Genomic DNA, 18,253 nt, shown 5'->3' on the forward strand with positions numbered 1-18,253 from the left:
GAAATTAGCCAGTCTTTAGATTTTAAGAGTGTAAAAAGAAAAAGGAATTTGGACGACAAGAGCGAACAAACTATCTTATAAGGCTCTGTAAAAATAGGAAGTGTAATTGTAAAGCACAGACAAAGATTGAAAACAACTTTTTTTCAGAGTGCTTTGACTTGCTAATATAATTGAGAAGATACTGAGATGAATGACTTCATCCATGTCAGAGTGCCAAACACTCATTTAGATAATCAAGGCAAACGTTGACACATTGTTGGGTTGCTTTTTTTTTTACAATACCAAAACCATCCAGAACCGAATCCAGAACTCTTTTTCTATACGGTTAAGCGAGAGGTCTTTATAAAATGACAGCAGATGAGAAGAAAGAAGAGCGAAGCGTTTCTCCCAGCATAGCTGTGAAGACTGTCATTAAGACCAGAGCCCTATTGAAATCTAAATTCACTGGAATCATTAGAGGCTTGGACCTCCTTCTTCCTCTCTTGTCATTCATTGGGCAGGAAACCAGATGACTGCTGGGAAATAAACAGCACATCAGTGACTCGGCATTAATGTAAGACAGATAAGAGACTTTCAAGCGTCTTAGAACTATATAATTAGCCATTGCTTTCTTAGCATTTGAATGGGCACTTAAACTTTGAAAGCTCTCATTGTCTTCAGTTACTGCCCTATACTCTTAGCATCAGTTAAGCCTTCCATTCAAGAGGAAATCAAAGGTCCCAACATTAAAATTAAGGACAAGAAGTCTTGCTTTTGTAAATCAAAGACATTTGGCTCTTTTTTGTTTTGTTTTTGCATCCGTTTATTGTTATTTTAATGGATTACTTTCAAAGGTGTCAAAGTGAAGATAACGGAGATGCTGTCTCGCTGACTAGCGGGCTCGCTATGTGTAGCCAAATGACAGGAAGAGCTGCGTACATAGTGTGTGAAAACAAAATAACATTCCTTTTTTAACTTTTATTTTGTGTCATTTGTTCATTTAGAAAATGTTAACCAAGTCTCCCTTTTGGGAGAAAATAAATTGCAAGAAATAAAGCCAGAATTGTACAATATAAACTCGAAATTCTGACTTGAAAGTTATAATCTTAGAATTTCGAGAAATAAAGTCAGTGTGAGATATATAAACTCGCAGTTGTTAGAAAAAAAGTCTGAATTGTGAGAGATTTTTTTTTATTCCATGGTGGAAACAAGCTTCCATATTTGCTCAATAACAAAAATAAATTGTTTAAAACAAATGTGCCGAGTTCATAGAAACACACTCTATTCATGTTGGTTTCGAAAAACCATGTTTCAAGAAAAAAAAGTCCTATTTATTGACTATTGTAACCATAAAGTATACAATTGAATTATATTTTCTTTATTTCTTAAATACATCTTATTCATTATTTGAAATGCAAGTTTCAAGGTAAAATGTATTTCTTATAAATATAATGAATTATTAATTCATGCATATCATTGCATTTTTGGGGAGTGTTTTTTTCAATAAATGGAACTAATCTTGCCTTGGCATAAAATGGTCAAATTATGTGATATTTTTATAGGATTATTGCCCATGGCACACAGTCATGAGGGTCTATATCTTCTTCAATGACAACATAGGCATTGAAACAGTTTAGTTAATGTTCTATGAGATGATAAAAGATTATGCAAACTACTTTAGAACTTCTAAAATTACAATAACTGGGTTATAATTAGGTACTAACCCTGAACCTATCCTTAAACCTAACCTAACCCATGTAGTTACCTTATATTGCCAGCACTTTCTTGGGTCACTACACTATACGTACACCGTAAATACACATACTGTAAAAAAGTGTAATCGAGATTTTGGATTATCAATGCTTGACCATAATGGCAGGTGTTCAGGGCTGATGAGCTGCAACAGAGTCTCTCACTGCCATTCATACAGCGAGAGGAGCTGGCAGTACCATCTGCGTGCCCCACTCCCCAGCTCTGCACCTACCGGTACCCACACGGCACTAATGATAGAGGACAACTTGTCATTGTGTCCCAAATATGACTTCCGTCGCTATTTATCACGACCTCCCGCAGCCCTGCTGTCGTCAAGACTAGACACGGCTGGGAGCTGCATTTTCCAGACTCTGTCGTGGTTTTGGCGGACTCAGCTGCCGGTCTCAGGGAAGGACTAGATTATTAGGGCCTAATGATAGGGTCAGCTACAGGACAAAATCTGCTTAGGAAAGCTGGTGCTCCTGTCTCAGACCTGCTGCTGCTGGCAGAACTAATCATGTGTGAAAAGCCACCATGTTGCGGTGGCACCGTTGTGATCCCGTATTGCTTTAGAAGCCACAGGACAGAGGAGCACGAGTCAGCGGTGGAATGCGGATATCGAAAGGTGAAAGAGGCTGAAGCTGGTTACAAAAATGAATGTTTAGAGCAGGGGTGTCCAATCCGGTTCCTGGAAGGCCACTGTCCTGCAGATTTCAGAACCAATCCCAATTAAACACACCTGAGCTAATCAAGGTCTTACTAAGCGTACTAAGGCTACATTAATCCGGATACATTTGAAAACGGCGTTTTCATTTCAAAACGCTCTCTGTCCACACTAGTGTTATCATGCGTTTTCCAAGTTTCTTGTCCACGCTGAAACGTCGGAAAACGCTAAATTCACCTTAAGGCCTGTACACCGGGACGAATATCGCGCGCTTATCGCCAGCGTTTTTCGTCGCGTCTTGAGTGTTCACACCCAAGCGATTTTCAGCCCATCTTCTTCTTTGTCTACTTACTATTTCTTTGTCGTATCAATGTGTGTTCGGCAAGACCGTGTTGTGCTTGAGCGCCACCAAGTCTTGTTTTACTGTCACTTCAGCAGCTCCAGACACATGAACAAAAGCGCTGATCTCATTGGTCGGTCAGTTTTTAGCGCGGCGCGTCAAAATAAAAAACGAACCCGAGGCGTTTAAAAAAAAAAAAATGCTTTTACGCCTGCCGTTTTCCGCGTCGGTGTGCACACTCACATTTGCGCCCTTTGTTTAGTCACGAGGCGTTAAACGCATGTGAAAATCGTCCAGGTGTGAACAGGCCTTTACTGTGCATGCGTTAAACCTCATAAATGCTCACCGAGATGACAGACAGAACAAGACATTATCAAGTTCTCTCACAATTGTTCTGGCAGGATCATTTTATTAAGCAACATATCTTTCACTGATGCATCCAGGTCGCACTCACTCCCCATTATATATTTGATCTAAAACGTCAACTTTTGCCACAGGACAGCGATTGCGAGTACATTTTGTGTCATCTTTGCAGGACTGTGATATGAAGAGTACTTCACGATCGCTAAAAAGTACATTCTATATAGTATGAGTGTAACCTGAACATGCTACATTCGCCATGTTGTCATTATCATGTGACTTAATGTGACTTTATGTCTAAAATACTAGAAAAAGTTGTGTCCGCTAAATTGTGCTCTTTCTTGCAAGAAAATGATATCTATGAAAATTTTCAATCAGTATTCAGGCCGCATCATAGCACAGAAACTGCGCTCGCTAAAATCACAAATTATTTACTTCTAGCTTCTGACCAAGGCTGTATCTCAATACTAGTTCTACTCGATCTTAGTGCTGCGTTCGATACTATAGATCATAAAATACTCTTAGATCGACTTCAAAATTACTCTGGTGTTCAGGGACAGGCATTAAACTGGTTTAGATCGTACTTATCAGACCGCTACCATTTTGTCTGTCTAAATGGGGAAAAATCAAAGATAACGTCAGTAGACTATGGGGTGTTAGGCCCTCTGCTATTCTCAATATATATGCTGCCACTTGGTAATATTATAAGAAAACATGGAATTAATTTCCACTGTTATGCTGATGACACTCAATTATATATTTCATCACGACCAGATGAAAACGCTAAATTATCTAAACTGACAGCGTGTGTTGAAGATATTAAATACTGGATGACGTGTAATTTTCTGCTATTAAATTCAGATAAAACTGAGGTACCGTCCAAAAAACTGCCCACAAAACCTCTCACAATACAACTTTAACTTGGAAGGATGTCCTGTCACTTTATCCACTACAGTAAAAGACCTGGGTGTTATATTAGGCCGCAACTTGTCTTTCGAAAATCATATTTCATATGTTACAAGAACGGCATTTTTCCACCTTAGAAACATTGCTAAGCTACGTAACATGCTATCTATTTCTGATGCAGAAAAGTTAGTTCATGCATTCACGACCTCGAGACTAGATTACTTCAATGCTTTATTAGCTGGTTGTCCTGCATCATCAATAAACAAGCTACAGTTAGTCCAAAACGCAGTTGCTATAGTTCATACTAGGTCAAGAAAATATGATCATATAACACCAATTTTATCATCTCTACACTGGTTACCTATTAAGTTCCGTATCAATTACAAAGTATTGCTACTGACCTATAAAGCCCGTAAATAGTTTGTCAGCTCCAGTTTGTATCCAGCCTCTCATGGAGACTTCAGATGCCCCAACAACACCTGTGATGAGACGACTCGACGCCTGTGAAGAGACGACTAAACGCCAGCGTTGTTATGGCCTAAATTAATACATGACTGATTAACTTTTTCTAACATTTTTCTTTAACATTCTCTTTCTAACATTTTTCAATGTACATTTATGAAATGCACTTTCTGTAAAGCTGCTTTGAAACAATGTGTATTGTGAAAAGCGCTATACAAATAAATTTGAATTGAATTGAACTTAACCAGTGTCAGCTACGTAGCTTCACTTTCATTCACAAATCCTCTCTTCTGTGGCCTCATGGGATAGTAAAGTGTCCATCGTATACACACTTAAGAATTTCGGTGAGAGAAGTAGGTCATCCGGGTACTTTTTGCCTACTCTTTGTTTTGAATACTTTGAAATTGACACTCTTGTCACATACTGTTTTTTGCCTCAATAGTAGAGAAGTATGCGATTTCGGATGCAGCCTTAACTTCCGGGTAGGTCTGTGGATGCAAGTTGAAAGTAAACTCTGCAGGACAGTGGCCGTCCAGGACCGAGTTTGGAGACCCCTGGTTTAATCTTGTATTAGGTTTCGTATCTGGGTACTATCATTACGGTCGGGTCAAATTGACCCTAACTGGATTCAATACAATTCACCAAAAATCACACTTTGAAAAACAACAAAAATATAAAAATATTAACAGCAATTCTTCTCACACAATAGTATTTTTAATAGTTTTTATAACTTTTTACATTTAAGAAGTGTGAAGCACTTCTATGTGCTTTCCTGAGGCTCAAACAGTACAGAATGGCGCTTTGCAACACCAAAATGGGTTCGATTTCCAGCAAACTGAACATGCACAAGCTGATTAAAATATACGCCTTCAATACAATAATGTTTCTTCAGATAAAAGCATCTGTCAAATATATATGTAAATACACTCAGGGGGTAGTTAAGAAACTGATATCATAAAATACATTAACAGAAAAGTCTGTGCAGCTGCCTTTAACCATGTAATAATATACGGGTCAAATTGACCCGCAAACATCATAATCCTAATAGGAATTTTTGATGCACTTCCACAACACATCAGTGTCAAAACATTTCAGGCATGCATGCTCATGAAAAATTTAAAAGAAGTCAACATACGTTAGAGGGTTACAGTTCACCCAAAATGAAAATTCTGGCATTAATTACTCACCCTTATGTCGTTCCAAACCTGTAAGACCTTTGTTCATCTTCGGAACACAAATTAAGTTATTTTTCATGAAGTCCGAGAGCTTTCTGACTCCACATAGACTGCAATGCCATTACCACGTTCAAGGCCCAGAAAGATAGTAAAGAAATCATTAAAATAGTCCATGTGGTTCAACCTGACTGACACAGAAGAGAAAAAAACTGGTTGAATAAAGACGTTATTTGATTTTTTTGCACACAGAAAGTATTCTCTTCGCTTCATAACATTAAGGTTGAATCACTGTAGTCACATGGACTATTTTAACAATGTCTTTTCTTTCTGGGCCTTGAAAGTGGTAATGCCGTTGCAGTCTATGGAGGGGACAGAAAGCTCTTGGATTTAATCAAAAATATCTTCATTTGTGATCCAAAGATCGAAACGAAGGTCTTATGGGTTTGTAATAACATGAGAGTGAGTAATTAATGACAGAAATACAATTTTTTGGGTGAACTATCCCTTTAACATCATAGGTTAACCAGTTTTTTTCGAACAAAATGGGTCAAATTGACCCGGTAAAAAAAAAAAAAGTTAATGCATACCTCACTGCTATTGCATAATCATTTTTCAAAGTTCACTTGTTTTTCTTCCGACATGGAACAAATAAAAACATCTATGACCTTTCAAGTTAAAAAAACACCCCAAACAATTGTATCATAAAAATTTCTATACCTCTCGATCCCATTGTACATCTAGAGCTACTTTAGAATTCTTTTAAAAAAAATCTAATTTTGTGTCTCAGAAAATGATCACCATACAACTTTGGGACATGATAATGAGTAAATAATACATTTTTATTTCACTTTTGAGGAAGAATGCAGAATTGACGGTACCAACCAAATGTCTCCGCAACAAGATACTGAAATACAAAGTGATAAAACGTGTTGAACACTTCACTCGCCATTTGATTTGCAGTGTTCCTTAATGACATGACACTCGACAATCTGATTTCATCAGCACTTAAGGTCCCACTGAGCATGAGATTACAGCACATTGACAAACATGCAGGGAGGATGCCGAGAGTGACCGGGGGGCTTCAAATTAAATTACATGCACATTTCAAACTCTCAATGGGAGGCCATCGCGAATTAGACCATGTGATGGATGACATTGCTTCCCAAAAAAAGACACTGGTGTATCTCTTCCTGCTCTGTGGAAAATGTTCTCCTAGCTGCTAATGAAAATGGAGTTAAATGAACCATTTTGCTGTTATCATAGTTGTAGTTATTTTATGTTCGTTTTTTGTCAAGGTATAAGTACCGCACTAATAATTTCCCACTGCTCCAGAAACACCTACACAATCCACAGATCTCATTCAGATGGAGTAAAATTAATGACTTTGATGTGAGATGCTGACATACATTACAAACAATTGATTCAAGTTCCAAATACCCCGAGCTGAGAGAAGCTTTCTTTGACCCATTTAAAAACATGCTATCAAAGCAACCTTTCATAAGCTCTTTGGGTAATCACTGTATAATGGCTTGAGAACTTACCTAATGGCACACATTTTTTCTCTTTATCTCTGTTTCTCTCTCTCACACACTAAGTGTTGTTTTAGACAATAGAAAACACAGATATTCCCAGGTAATTAGCACTAAAATGTTGGGGAGTAACTGCAATGCTACTAATTTTATTGTATTTTTCAAAACACTGTAGCTTTTTAAGTATAACACGTTTTAAGTCACGTTGTAGGTTTACTGTGTAAGATTTTAATCATACATTCTCTTAATATTTAGCAGTTCAATTCAATAAAGCATTATTGGCATGTCAATTAAAGTACTGTAAAAAAAATGTAATTAAAGTAAAATGTTTAAGTACAATCAATTTGGATGTTTAAGTTATTTCAACTTAAATTGCATTAAACTGACTTAAAGTTGAATCCCGTACAACAAAAAAGTTGAAAATTGCTACACTTATATTGATGAGTTAAAGCAATGAAAAAACATGTTGTCATAACTTATTGATCATATAATTTTCTACAGTGCGTAGTACCTTTTGCTATCTCTATAGTGAAGTCTGATTAAGCGAATCAATTAGAATTGGGGAAATGCTATATATTAAAAAATCTGTTTATATTTACGTATTCAGTTTTTGTAGCTAAATAAATGTTTAGTAAAACACTGATGTTTATCACTATCTTTGATTCAGAGGTTTTAGTTTTATAGCGTAAATTTGAAGCTGCCATCCTAAATTAGATACTTGTAGTTTTAAAATACTCCTGTCTTCTAAAAATGATATTTTCATAATTATTACGGGTTTGTAACAACATGATAGTGAGTAATTAATGACAGAAATTGAAATTTTTGGGTGAACTATCCCTTTAACATCATGGGTTAACCTTTTTTTTTTACTTTTTTTTTTTTTACAAAATGGGTCAAATTTACCCGTTAAATATTTTTTTTTTAAAAAAGGTATAAAAGGCATACCTCACTGCTATTGCTTACACATTTTTCAAAAGTCCACATGCTTTTTTTCCCACATGGGACAAATAAAAACATCTATGACAGGTCACTGACCAGGGCCTTTCGAGTTAAAAAAACATCCCAAACAATTGTATCATAAACATTTCTATACCTCTCGATCTCATTGTACATCAAGAGCTACTTAAAGGTCCTGTTCTTCGTGATCCCATTTTTCAAACTTTAGTTAGTGTGTAATGTTGCTGTTAGAGCATAAATAATACCTGTAAAATTATAAAGCTCAAAGTTCAATGCCAAGCGAGATATTTTATTTAACAGAAGTTCCCTTTCAAAGCCTACAGCGAACGGCCGGTTTGGACTACATCCTGGTATTTCCTGCTTTAATTACGTCAGTAGAGCAGTTTGTCGACTAACCTCCGCCCACAAGAATACGTGAAAAAGGGGGCGTGGTCTTGTTGCTCCCTCGTGGAGAAGAGGAAGCGTTAGCGTTGCGTTCCGTTCGGTTCGGTTGCGTTTGTCGCCATGCCAGTCAAATCACCTTTGTTTTGCCTTCAGGGGCTGTAGTTTGAGCGCGTTCATCTCCCCGTTATGGTAAGAGGCGTGACCTTTCCGGGCAACGTGAGCTAAGCTGCTGTCGAATCACAACACGGGAACCGCTGGCACAATCAGAACTCGTTACGTATTTCTGAAGGAGGGACTTCATAGAACGAGGAAATTCTCAGGCCGTTTTGAGGACAGTGAAAACAGCAGTATACAGATAAGAAAATTGTGTGAAAAATACAGTTTTTTTACACATGAAACATGAACACATTTTATATTGCACACTGTAAACACAATCAAAGCTTGAAAAAAACACGAAAAACGGGACCTTTAAGAATAAAGTGCATACACTGCATAGTATATTTTGCTATCTCTATAGTGAAGTCTGATTCAGCAAATCTTTTGGAATTGGGGAAATTCTATATATTAAACGATCTGTTTAAATTTATGTATTCAGTTTTTGTAGCAAAATAAATGTTTAGTAAAACACTGTTTATCACCATCTTTGATTCAGAGGTTTTAGTTTTATAGTGTAAATTTGAAGCTGTCATCCGAAATTAGAGAGGCTACTTATAGTTTTAAAATACTCCTGTCTTCTAAAAAATTTATTTTCATAATTATTTAAAAGACCGTGCGCCGTTATAGGTTCAGTGATGTTCTAAGCAGGTTATCTTAATTGTAGCTTAACTGCTTTACATTACGAATTATGAGAAGCTCAATCCGATCTCAACTATTTTACGAAGTGCCGATTTATATGAATTTGTACAATGTGATTCGTACGGGGGGAAACAAGTCAGCATTAAGGTCCACCCCTAAACCAGTCAGTGGTGCGTAATCAGATCTTAAGAAGAAAACATATGAATGAGACTAGACAAACTAGACACCAATTTGCCAAAACGTAAAATGGCTACGCATTGCCAGGAGAATGTGTTGGACCTTTGTAGCCTAGCACTTTTTTTTTATCTTTGCCACAAATATCCTGAGGGCTGGAATGATTATAATATCAGTCTGAATATTAGTCTGAATTCATAAGATTGACGAAGGATGTAGGGCAGGAATGACAACGGATTTTGCGACCAGCAGTAGCAGGTTCAAAAGGCATTGTGTGATTCTTTGGCAGTTTAGCTAATTAGCATTAGCATTGCATTACAATGGAAGGACAAACTTTTGTTGTCAGCACTGAATGCTTTTCCCTATTGATCTTTTTTCATGGGACATTCAGAGACCTTCTGCTCTGTAATGTTGTTCTTGAAGCTACATATAAAGAAGAGGCTAAAGTAGATATATTTGTTTGTGGCATAATGTTTGCATCAAGTGAGTAAAATACCGAACTGTCTTTCTCTGTCCCTCACTGAACGGAAACACTAAGTTGTTAAACTCCATCCCGGCCACGTTAAACTGCCACCTGATACAGTTCGTGATCTGGGAATGTCCAGTCTGCCTCTGGTCACACCGCAGCTGCCCGGGACTGGGGCAATTTGCCCATTTTAGCTCCCCACGAGTTTGTGCCTGTCAGTGGGTTAGTTTTGTTCCCGAGGCCAATTAGCGAGCCCTACCTTAGCCTGCAGCTAAAAGGCTACTAATGGGAGGATGTAGGGCACTGAGGGAATTCACCTGAGAGGTGTGGAGAGAACCCCGCAGAGCTTTAATTTGAGAGGAAAGGGGAGGTGGGGATGGTGGATTGGGGGGTGGGGGGGTGGATGGAAGACCTCAGAAGCTTTTGCACTGGGCTTCATTGTTACTGCTGGTCGTTTGATCTTAAAATAATTTACTTAATAATCTCACAGCGGGAGCAATAGGTGCTGCTCGATTAGGCTGCCAAGTTTGTGAGAGAGTGTTTAAAGGGGGAGCAGGGGAGAGATACGCAGGGACAGGGAGGATTAAACGATTCGGCCTGGTTCCTATGGGAACCAAAAATTCCCAGCATCAGGGTTTTTAGGGTTTTCAGTGTTTCTCACCCAAAAATACCATTCAGCAAGTCTAAATTTAGGAGCAGCATATTTCAAGGCTTTTAAAGGAAGTCACTTACCACCATCATCTAGTGTAGGGGTTCTCAACCTTTTAAAACCTTTTTTCATATTTGAATTTGAAGATATATCTTCTGGTATTTAATTAATAGAAACGGGGAGTGTTGATAGATTAAATAATTTAACCATGATTAATTTTGTGTGTTCCAGAGGATTCAGTCACCCTGGCCCACTTGGAAGTTTGCTGAGGCCCCCCAGTGGGCCCCGGCCCCCTTGTTGAGAACCACTGATGTAGTGGCAAAATGTTTAGTTCAGTCATTGTTCAGATATGTAAATCTGATCTTATCATAATATTATCTTATTATATTAAACCATGAAAATATTATTATAACTATAACTGCCATTAATCGCATCTAACATCTAAGTTTGTATATTATATATACAATTTGTGATGTCAAATCGATTTATCATGATTAATAATCAAACATACAAGTTTTTGTTTACATAATATATGTGTATAATTATATATATATATATATATATATATATATATATATATATATATATATATATATATATATATATATATAATCCAAGGTTCTTATCTGACATTGTCAAAATTAAGTTATTCACATTTATTCTGTGGCAACTTATTTACATTATGTGATTGTTTTTTTTATGTTGTGTACACTTTTTATTTAGAAAACCAAAAGGTTCCATCTACAAAGTCGAATGGAATGCAAAAACTTTGAAGCTCAATATCTCAAAACCACAATGCAGATAGAACCTTATAATTCCAAGGTGGCGCTATTTTTATATGTATATATATATGTATATATATATGTATATATGTGTGTGTGTGTGTGTGTGTGTGTGTGTGTGTGTGTGTGTGTGTGTGTGTGTGTGTGTGTGTGTGTGTGTGTGTGTGTATGTATATATATATGTATATATATATATATATATACATGTACATGTACACACACATTTTCAAACTTATGTTAGGAATAGGTACGATTAATCACAATTAATCGATTGTACAGCACTAATTTATTTTATATTCAAATTAACCAAATATTTTATTATATTACACAAAAATTTCATGTATTTAATAAGATATTATTGCCTATATGTTTAATAAAAAAAAACACAAAAAAAGTGTCACGTTTTCCTCACCCAAACTGACCCAATGAAATATCAGTGCTATGGCGCTTCAGTAATAGTCTGCGGCTTCTGTCCTGAAAACAGAGGTTAATCACAATAATGATGGGGCCCTATAAGCAAACTCCTGCCCCATCATTTACTTCAACCCAAATCGTAACCACAGGCCCCTTTTCATCATTAGTTTTCATGAAACTACATGAACTACAATTATATTTAATGGAAAAAGTTAAAAACTCCTTTTAATTTCATAGAGGAAATTGAATAAAATGCAGGATATTGATTTGACTCATGCTCAGTGTTTTGTGATTTTAGTTTTGGTGTCATCTGTACATGGCAACGCGCCTGTCAGTTGAAAAACCGATTGCCCTGTTTCTTTAGGTTAGTTTAACCGTTACAAATATATAGAAATGCACATATTTGAGTATTCAGATGCTCAGCTTCATCAGAATGGGAGATTGTAATTGTTGCAAACAATGTAAGGCAGCACAATTACATACATATCCATGATGAATATGCATAACAAAGACCAGCTGTGTGTATTGCATTGGAATACAGAAAAATGCAAATGTGTCTCAATTCAGTGGACCCAAAAGGGAGAGAGGACCCATAAAGAGACGGTGACCTTAGGCAGTTTGGTCACCAAGGCCAGCTAGGAGAAAAAGTCCAAGGTTGCTGGGGTCATTAGCCTAGAAAGGCTGTTTCCCATAATTGGCATAAATGCCTTCAATCAGGAGCCCGGAGTAGAGAGTTGACCTCTGTCGCTTATGTTAGGCACAGGATGGGGGGCTGGAGCAGTAATGCGCCCATTACAAGCTAGTGAAGTCCAGGTGAATTGGTGTTGCCATTTACTGCACACCCCCTTGCATACAGACAGAAATAGAGAGAAAAAAAAGGGAGGATTGAGGGGAGGGAAAGGGGAAGACAAGCTCTGATATCACTGTTACTAAATCAGAGCGAGGGGCTGTGAATGCAAATCAGACTGTTTGTATCACGTCATGACAGTGTGTTGAAAACATTGATTTGGCAGTCTTTCAATGGAGTAAAACTAGGCAAATCCAGCAAGTAGTACAATCTGTATGTATTATGAAATCTGAAACATTTTGGTATCTGTATTCAGATATAACCCTGTTGAGGCAGAACCTAAACTGGAAGTGTAACGCTAAATTAAATGCACGTTTTTAGATTTTTACATAGTTTCCATATAACATATGCATTGCGTAATTCATAAAATTACTTATTCACTTTTATTACAACCTTTATGTACGATAAAACTAGCCCATAGATGGTGTCATGTGACTTTTTTAATGATCCAACACTTCCTCAGAACGGCACAAAAAAATGAATGAAAACAGTGAATGAGTGTTTTTGTCTAGAATCAGTTGAGTAAATGCATTTACTTGTTCGTGACGCACATCGGAAAATGTTGGAAAGTGTAACTTTAACTCTAAAAAAATAGTACGATTTTTTTTAAATGTTCCTCAAAATATTTAGGATTTCTGATTGTCATATGCAAAACATGGCCATCTGATTTTAACTTAAATACACTGGCCAATTTTCATTCATAAAGATCAAACTGTAATATTTACACAGATTCACCATGCTGTAATTTTAAACATTAAAAATTGCTGTTTGTTGGATAACCACACTAACCGATATTCGATAGACTTAGTTATTTATTTTGAAGTTATTATTTGTGATCCCTAATACAGTATATGCCCATAATATGTATTTTTTAAGTAATTAACTCTATTCGGATATAATAAAAAAAAAAAAAATCTATTTATCTTTGAGAAAACATTCTAGTGATTCTCTGCCTGTGGCAATAAAGTACAGTGTTGTTGTTTTAAGTTAGGCAGGAGGTTTCAAGATTAGTTTATGTTAGGACGAGATTTATGTATTTTCATGTAGGGACATAACTTAGAATGTAGTCATCGATGCCAAACTGTTCATTCACAACCCTGCTGGTAAATCTTACACAACTATGTGGCAACGGCTTTAAACACAATGACATCTTCACTTCACAATCCTCAGGCAGAACTTTAATATGCTGCTGGCAAAGTCTGGCTTTACTCTCACAAAAGATGTGCACTCCAGACTTTAGTCCCCTTGTAAAGTGGACACCATGGCGGGAAGTGCATACTGAAGAGGAAAGCAAACAGTCAACAGCATTAAATTACCATTCAGATGAACTCATACACTCCAAAACATAGTGGCTTTGTAAATATGATATGACAATAATAAATAGCCAAGCTACCTTAATAAAATATCATTTAAGTCAGGGGTCTCCAAACTCGGTCCTGGAGGGCCACTGTCCTGCAGAGTTTAGCTCCAACCCCAAATAAACACACCTGAACCAGCTAATCAGTGTCTTACTTAGGCCTAGTGAGACAGTGATTTGCTGGTTCAGGTGTGTTTATTTGGGGTTGGAGCTAAACTCTGCAGGACAGTGGCCCTCCAGGACCGAGTTTGGAGACCCCTGATTTAAGTGCTTGTTTGCGTAAGACATGCCAAAATAAATGCCTAAAATTCCTACGGTCAATTTTGACTGTTGGACTATTAGTTGTTTAGAGCTTGTGGTTAAAGGTCGAGGACAGGTCAAGAGACATTAAGACTACTTAAACTACATTTATATTAAAAGGAATAAGTATGTGTGTTCCATTGCTGTGATAGTCTTTTAATTATGTTAGCAAAAATGCTAATTCTTACTAATAGACCCTTTTCACATTTCCGGGTTTCTCAGAGCGGAAGTCGTCATAGTTGGGTAAAATCTTATAGTGGTGAATGAGAGAATACATTAAATATATTTTTTGTGTGCCCATTTGCTCAAATAGCAAAAGAAAAACGCCACAATAGTGATTTCACAACTTTCAAAAAGAGGGAAAAAATTGTGAGATTGATAACGGCAGTGAAAAGAGAGAAAGATGTTAATTGTTACCATCACTCCCATAGACTGTATTAGAAACACCCTCACAGCAGGTGACGCTTGTTTTTTGATGCAAAAGTAATACAATACAAAAGTATTAGTGTTATAAATGTAATTTTTAAAACAAATGAAAATACAAAAAAATTTGCAGGATTTGAGATATTGATGACCGTTAAAACCCGCCATCACAGTCTGTGAAAAGGGTCTATAGTTTGCTGCTATGTTTAGTGGATTCAAATTAAATAAGTTCATGTTACTTATAAATATTGGCTTACTCAAATCTTTGAGTTACTTTAACTTGTTGGGTCTACTCAGTTTTATTTGTCATGGCACCAATTGATGAATGTTAATATGTAAATATAAGCCTAAATTCAATCTGTTCATCATATAAAGTGATCGAGTCTCTTCATAAAATTTTTACTAAACCACTCAATTCATATGAATTAGTTTTATGATCTTTTTATTAACTTTTTAAAGCGTCAAAGTGTCAGTTGCTTAGCTGTCAATGGAGCTCTCAGATTTCATCAAAAATATCTCCGTAGATGAGCGAAAGTCTTACAGGTTTGGATCGACATGAGGGTGAGTAAACAATGACAGAATTTTCATTTTTGGGTGAATTATCTCTTTAATTATATATATATATATATATATATATATATATATATATATATATATATATATACATTTACGTATAAGGTATTCATTTATCGCACAGCTTTCTAAAATATTTTTAGGTGTAAAAATTTTCACCAAAAAAAAAAAAGTACATCAGTTTACATTTTTAGAGTGTAGAAGACTAAAGTCTTTTTTTTTGTTGTCCGTTTTTACCCCATCAGATTTTATATTTTGTTAACATATTCTGTAAATAAAAAAAGTATTTCCTTGTTTAAAATAATCAGAAACCTGTTATTGTACCTGAGAACTTGAAACAGCATAACAATGATTCAAATTACACATCTGAAAAACATGTCCAAGCCAGAAGGGTTATTCGAGAAGATGTTTTTCATTCAGCAAACACTTTAAGCAATTTAGAGTAAGATTTCTTTATAATTTTAAAACGACTTTTCAGCTGGTGTTGGATAACTGAGTCTACTTTGCAGTCTTGGATGAATTTTTTAAGCATTTATTGACCCATCCTCTTTGGGCAGTAAAGCCAGAGTGCAGAATGTGTCGGGATCACAGGGTGTGCATATTAAAACTTTTATACTGGCCTCAGAAGCACCTGTGATCTCTCTGTACTAAGTGCCGGGCTGCAAGGTCGTAAATCACGAGCTGTGAGAGGAATATCTCATCGGCTGCCAGTGTTGGGCCGCCTGCGCTGGGATTAAGGAATCAAAAGGCCACGTATAGACTAATGCCACACAGGCCCCTGAGAAATCTCAGACAAAACGGTTCAACGCCACAGACCCTGCACCCCACTTGTCATCCCAAAGGGGGAAGCTGGCAGACGGGTCTATGGGGCATCTGCATATACATAAATTAAAAAAAAGAAAAAAGTTAATATTATAATGTTAAAATAAAATGAAAGAAAAGAAAAAATATATATATAATCCTTTTCTTTATATAAATATAACACAAAATACATTATTTATATATATATATATATATATATATATATATATATATATATATATATATATATATATATATATATATATATATATATATATATATTATTAGGTTAAAAAATATATATGTTAAAGGTGAGAATACATTGAAAGGTTGGATATGTCACATTACATTGTGTGATAATGCACTCAGTTTATGAGAAATAGTATCCTGTTTTAATCTTCTTTAAGGTCAATAGGGTACCTCCAGTCTTTTTGGGGGGTTTATTAAAACGGATAAAGCGTCCCACTAGACACATGTGGCTAATGCTTTTCCTGTGGGAATGCTCAAAATCTGTCTCTCCACCCTCTCCCTAAACACGCTAATATTTGGCCTATTGAGTTAACAATAACATTATGCGTCATGTTAGCATGTGCTAATAATAATAATAAATGCTCCAGCAGTTTCATTTGAAACTCCTGGAATTCCTTTCCAGCCTCAAGGGAATGTTCCAGAAATTATCATACAGTTAATCATGATTCATGTAGCCAAACCTGAACAGACAGTTTGTTCAGTAAAATAAGGAATCCGTGGCTACTCGCCATCCAAAATAAATAAAAAGGCGTTTATTACCTTACAAGTGGAGCACTTCAGTCTGTCATATCTCAAGTGAGAAACACTTAAAACAAGTAAAGCAAGATAAGCAGCGGCTGTTGAATGGTTACTTCCTCTCGACCCCTGGGAGGACGTATCCATCAACAGATGCCCTCGGGTGGAGGATAACAAATTTGTTCTTTTATGAAGCTTGCATAACACCGCAGGGCCACTCATAGGAAGGCCGTATGTGGCCGGATATCGCATTCTGCGCAGTTCAAACGGCATTCCCATGGTTTCCAAGAGTGTTAACGCCAGGAGCGAGTGACTTCCATTGGAAGTATGTGACGTGCTTCGGCACGAAGCCTCAGAGCACTTGCTACAAACACCGACTGTGTCTGAATTCATTGGAAAAAGCTCACCGTTGCATACGGAATGTTACTCTCGCTATGGCAAGTTTGGCAAATGGTTGAGCGAATATACAGATAAATGGTCTACATTGTATATATTTGAAAGAAACCGAATAAAAATATATAACAATGTCCATAGCATAATCATTTCGAGGCTAGCAATTATAAGAGATTCAAAAGTGCAAAATATTACTAATTATATACGCTATAGCTTTTATATTGACTCCGCTTGCTTAAATATGTTCCTTAGATTTAGTTAGAAACTAGCAATTATGTGGGGAAACAGTTCCCAAAAGGAGGGCAGAGTTAAGGACCTTACAGCGCTCATCAAGCAGTGTGATCAGGCACAGCACGTCTGGTTTGTCGGCTGCAGTCAGCGCTCATTAGTGTGTTTCAATAGTCCAGGCCCCTAGAGGGCATTATTGGTGCACTCACGTGAAAGTCAGCAGAGGCCTTCTGAAGAATTCATTTCACACCACAGTTACACAACTTGTGAACAGGGAATCTTCAGTTGTGCAACAATGGAAGTGTGTGAGAGACATACAGTAATTGTTATTCAAGAATGCAACATCAAATGTGCATGCAATCATCTGTTTTGAAGGTTTATATTTTTTAAATGTTAATATTTAAATTCTTAACAATGGGCTATATCAGTTAGAAGTATTAAGAGTGATACACTTTGAATTCTTAAGAAAATATCAATTTATTTTTAAGAATATTACAATTTGAATTCTCAAGAAGAATGACAATAAACACGCATCCTAATCATTCCTGTTCTATATCTACAGTGGATTTTTTTATTTTATTTCTTGACAATAGGGGTGAATTTTAAACATTTTTCGATTTGAGTAGATGTTACCATTATTGCCATGCCATGAAGAACTTAATGAATGAGAAAACAGCAATTTGTTAAGAAATATTACATTCTTTCTTTTTGTAATATATCAAAGATAATTTTCCTGCGAACTTGGGATTGTTTTACTCGGGGAACAACATTAATTAGT

This window comes from Gobio gobio (assembly GCF_949357685.1).
Source record: "Gobio gobio genome assembly, chromosome: 15".
NCBI lineage: Eukaryota > Metazoa > Chordata > Actinopteri > Cypriniformes > Gobionidae > Gobio > Gobio gobio.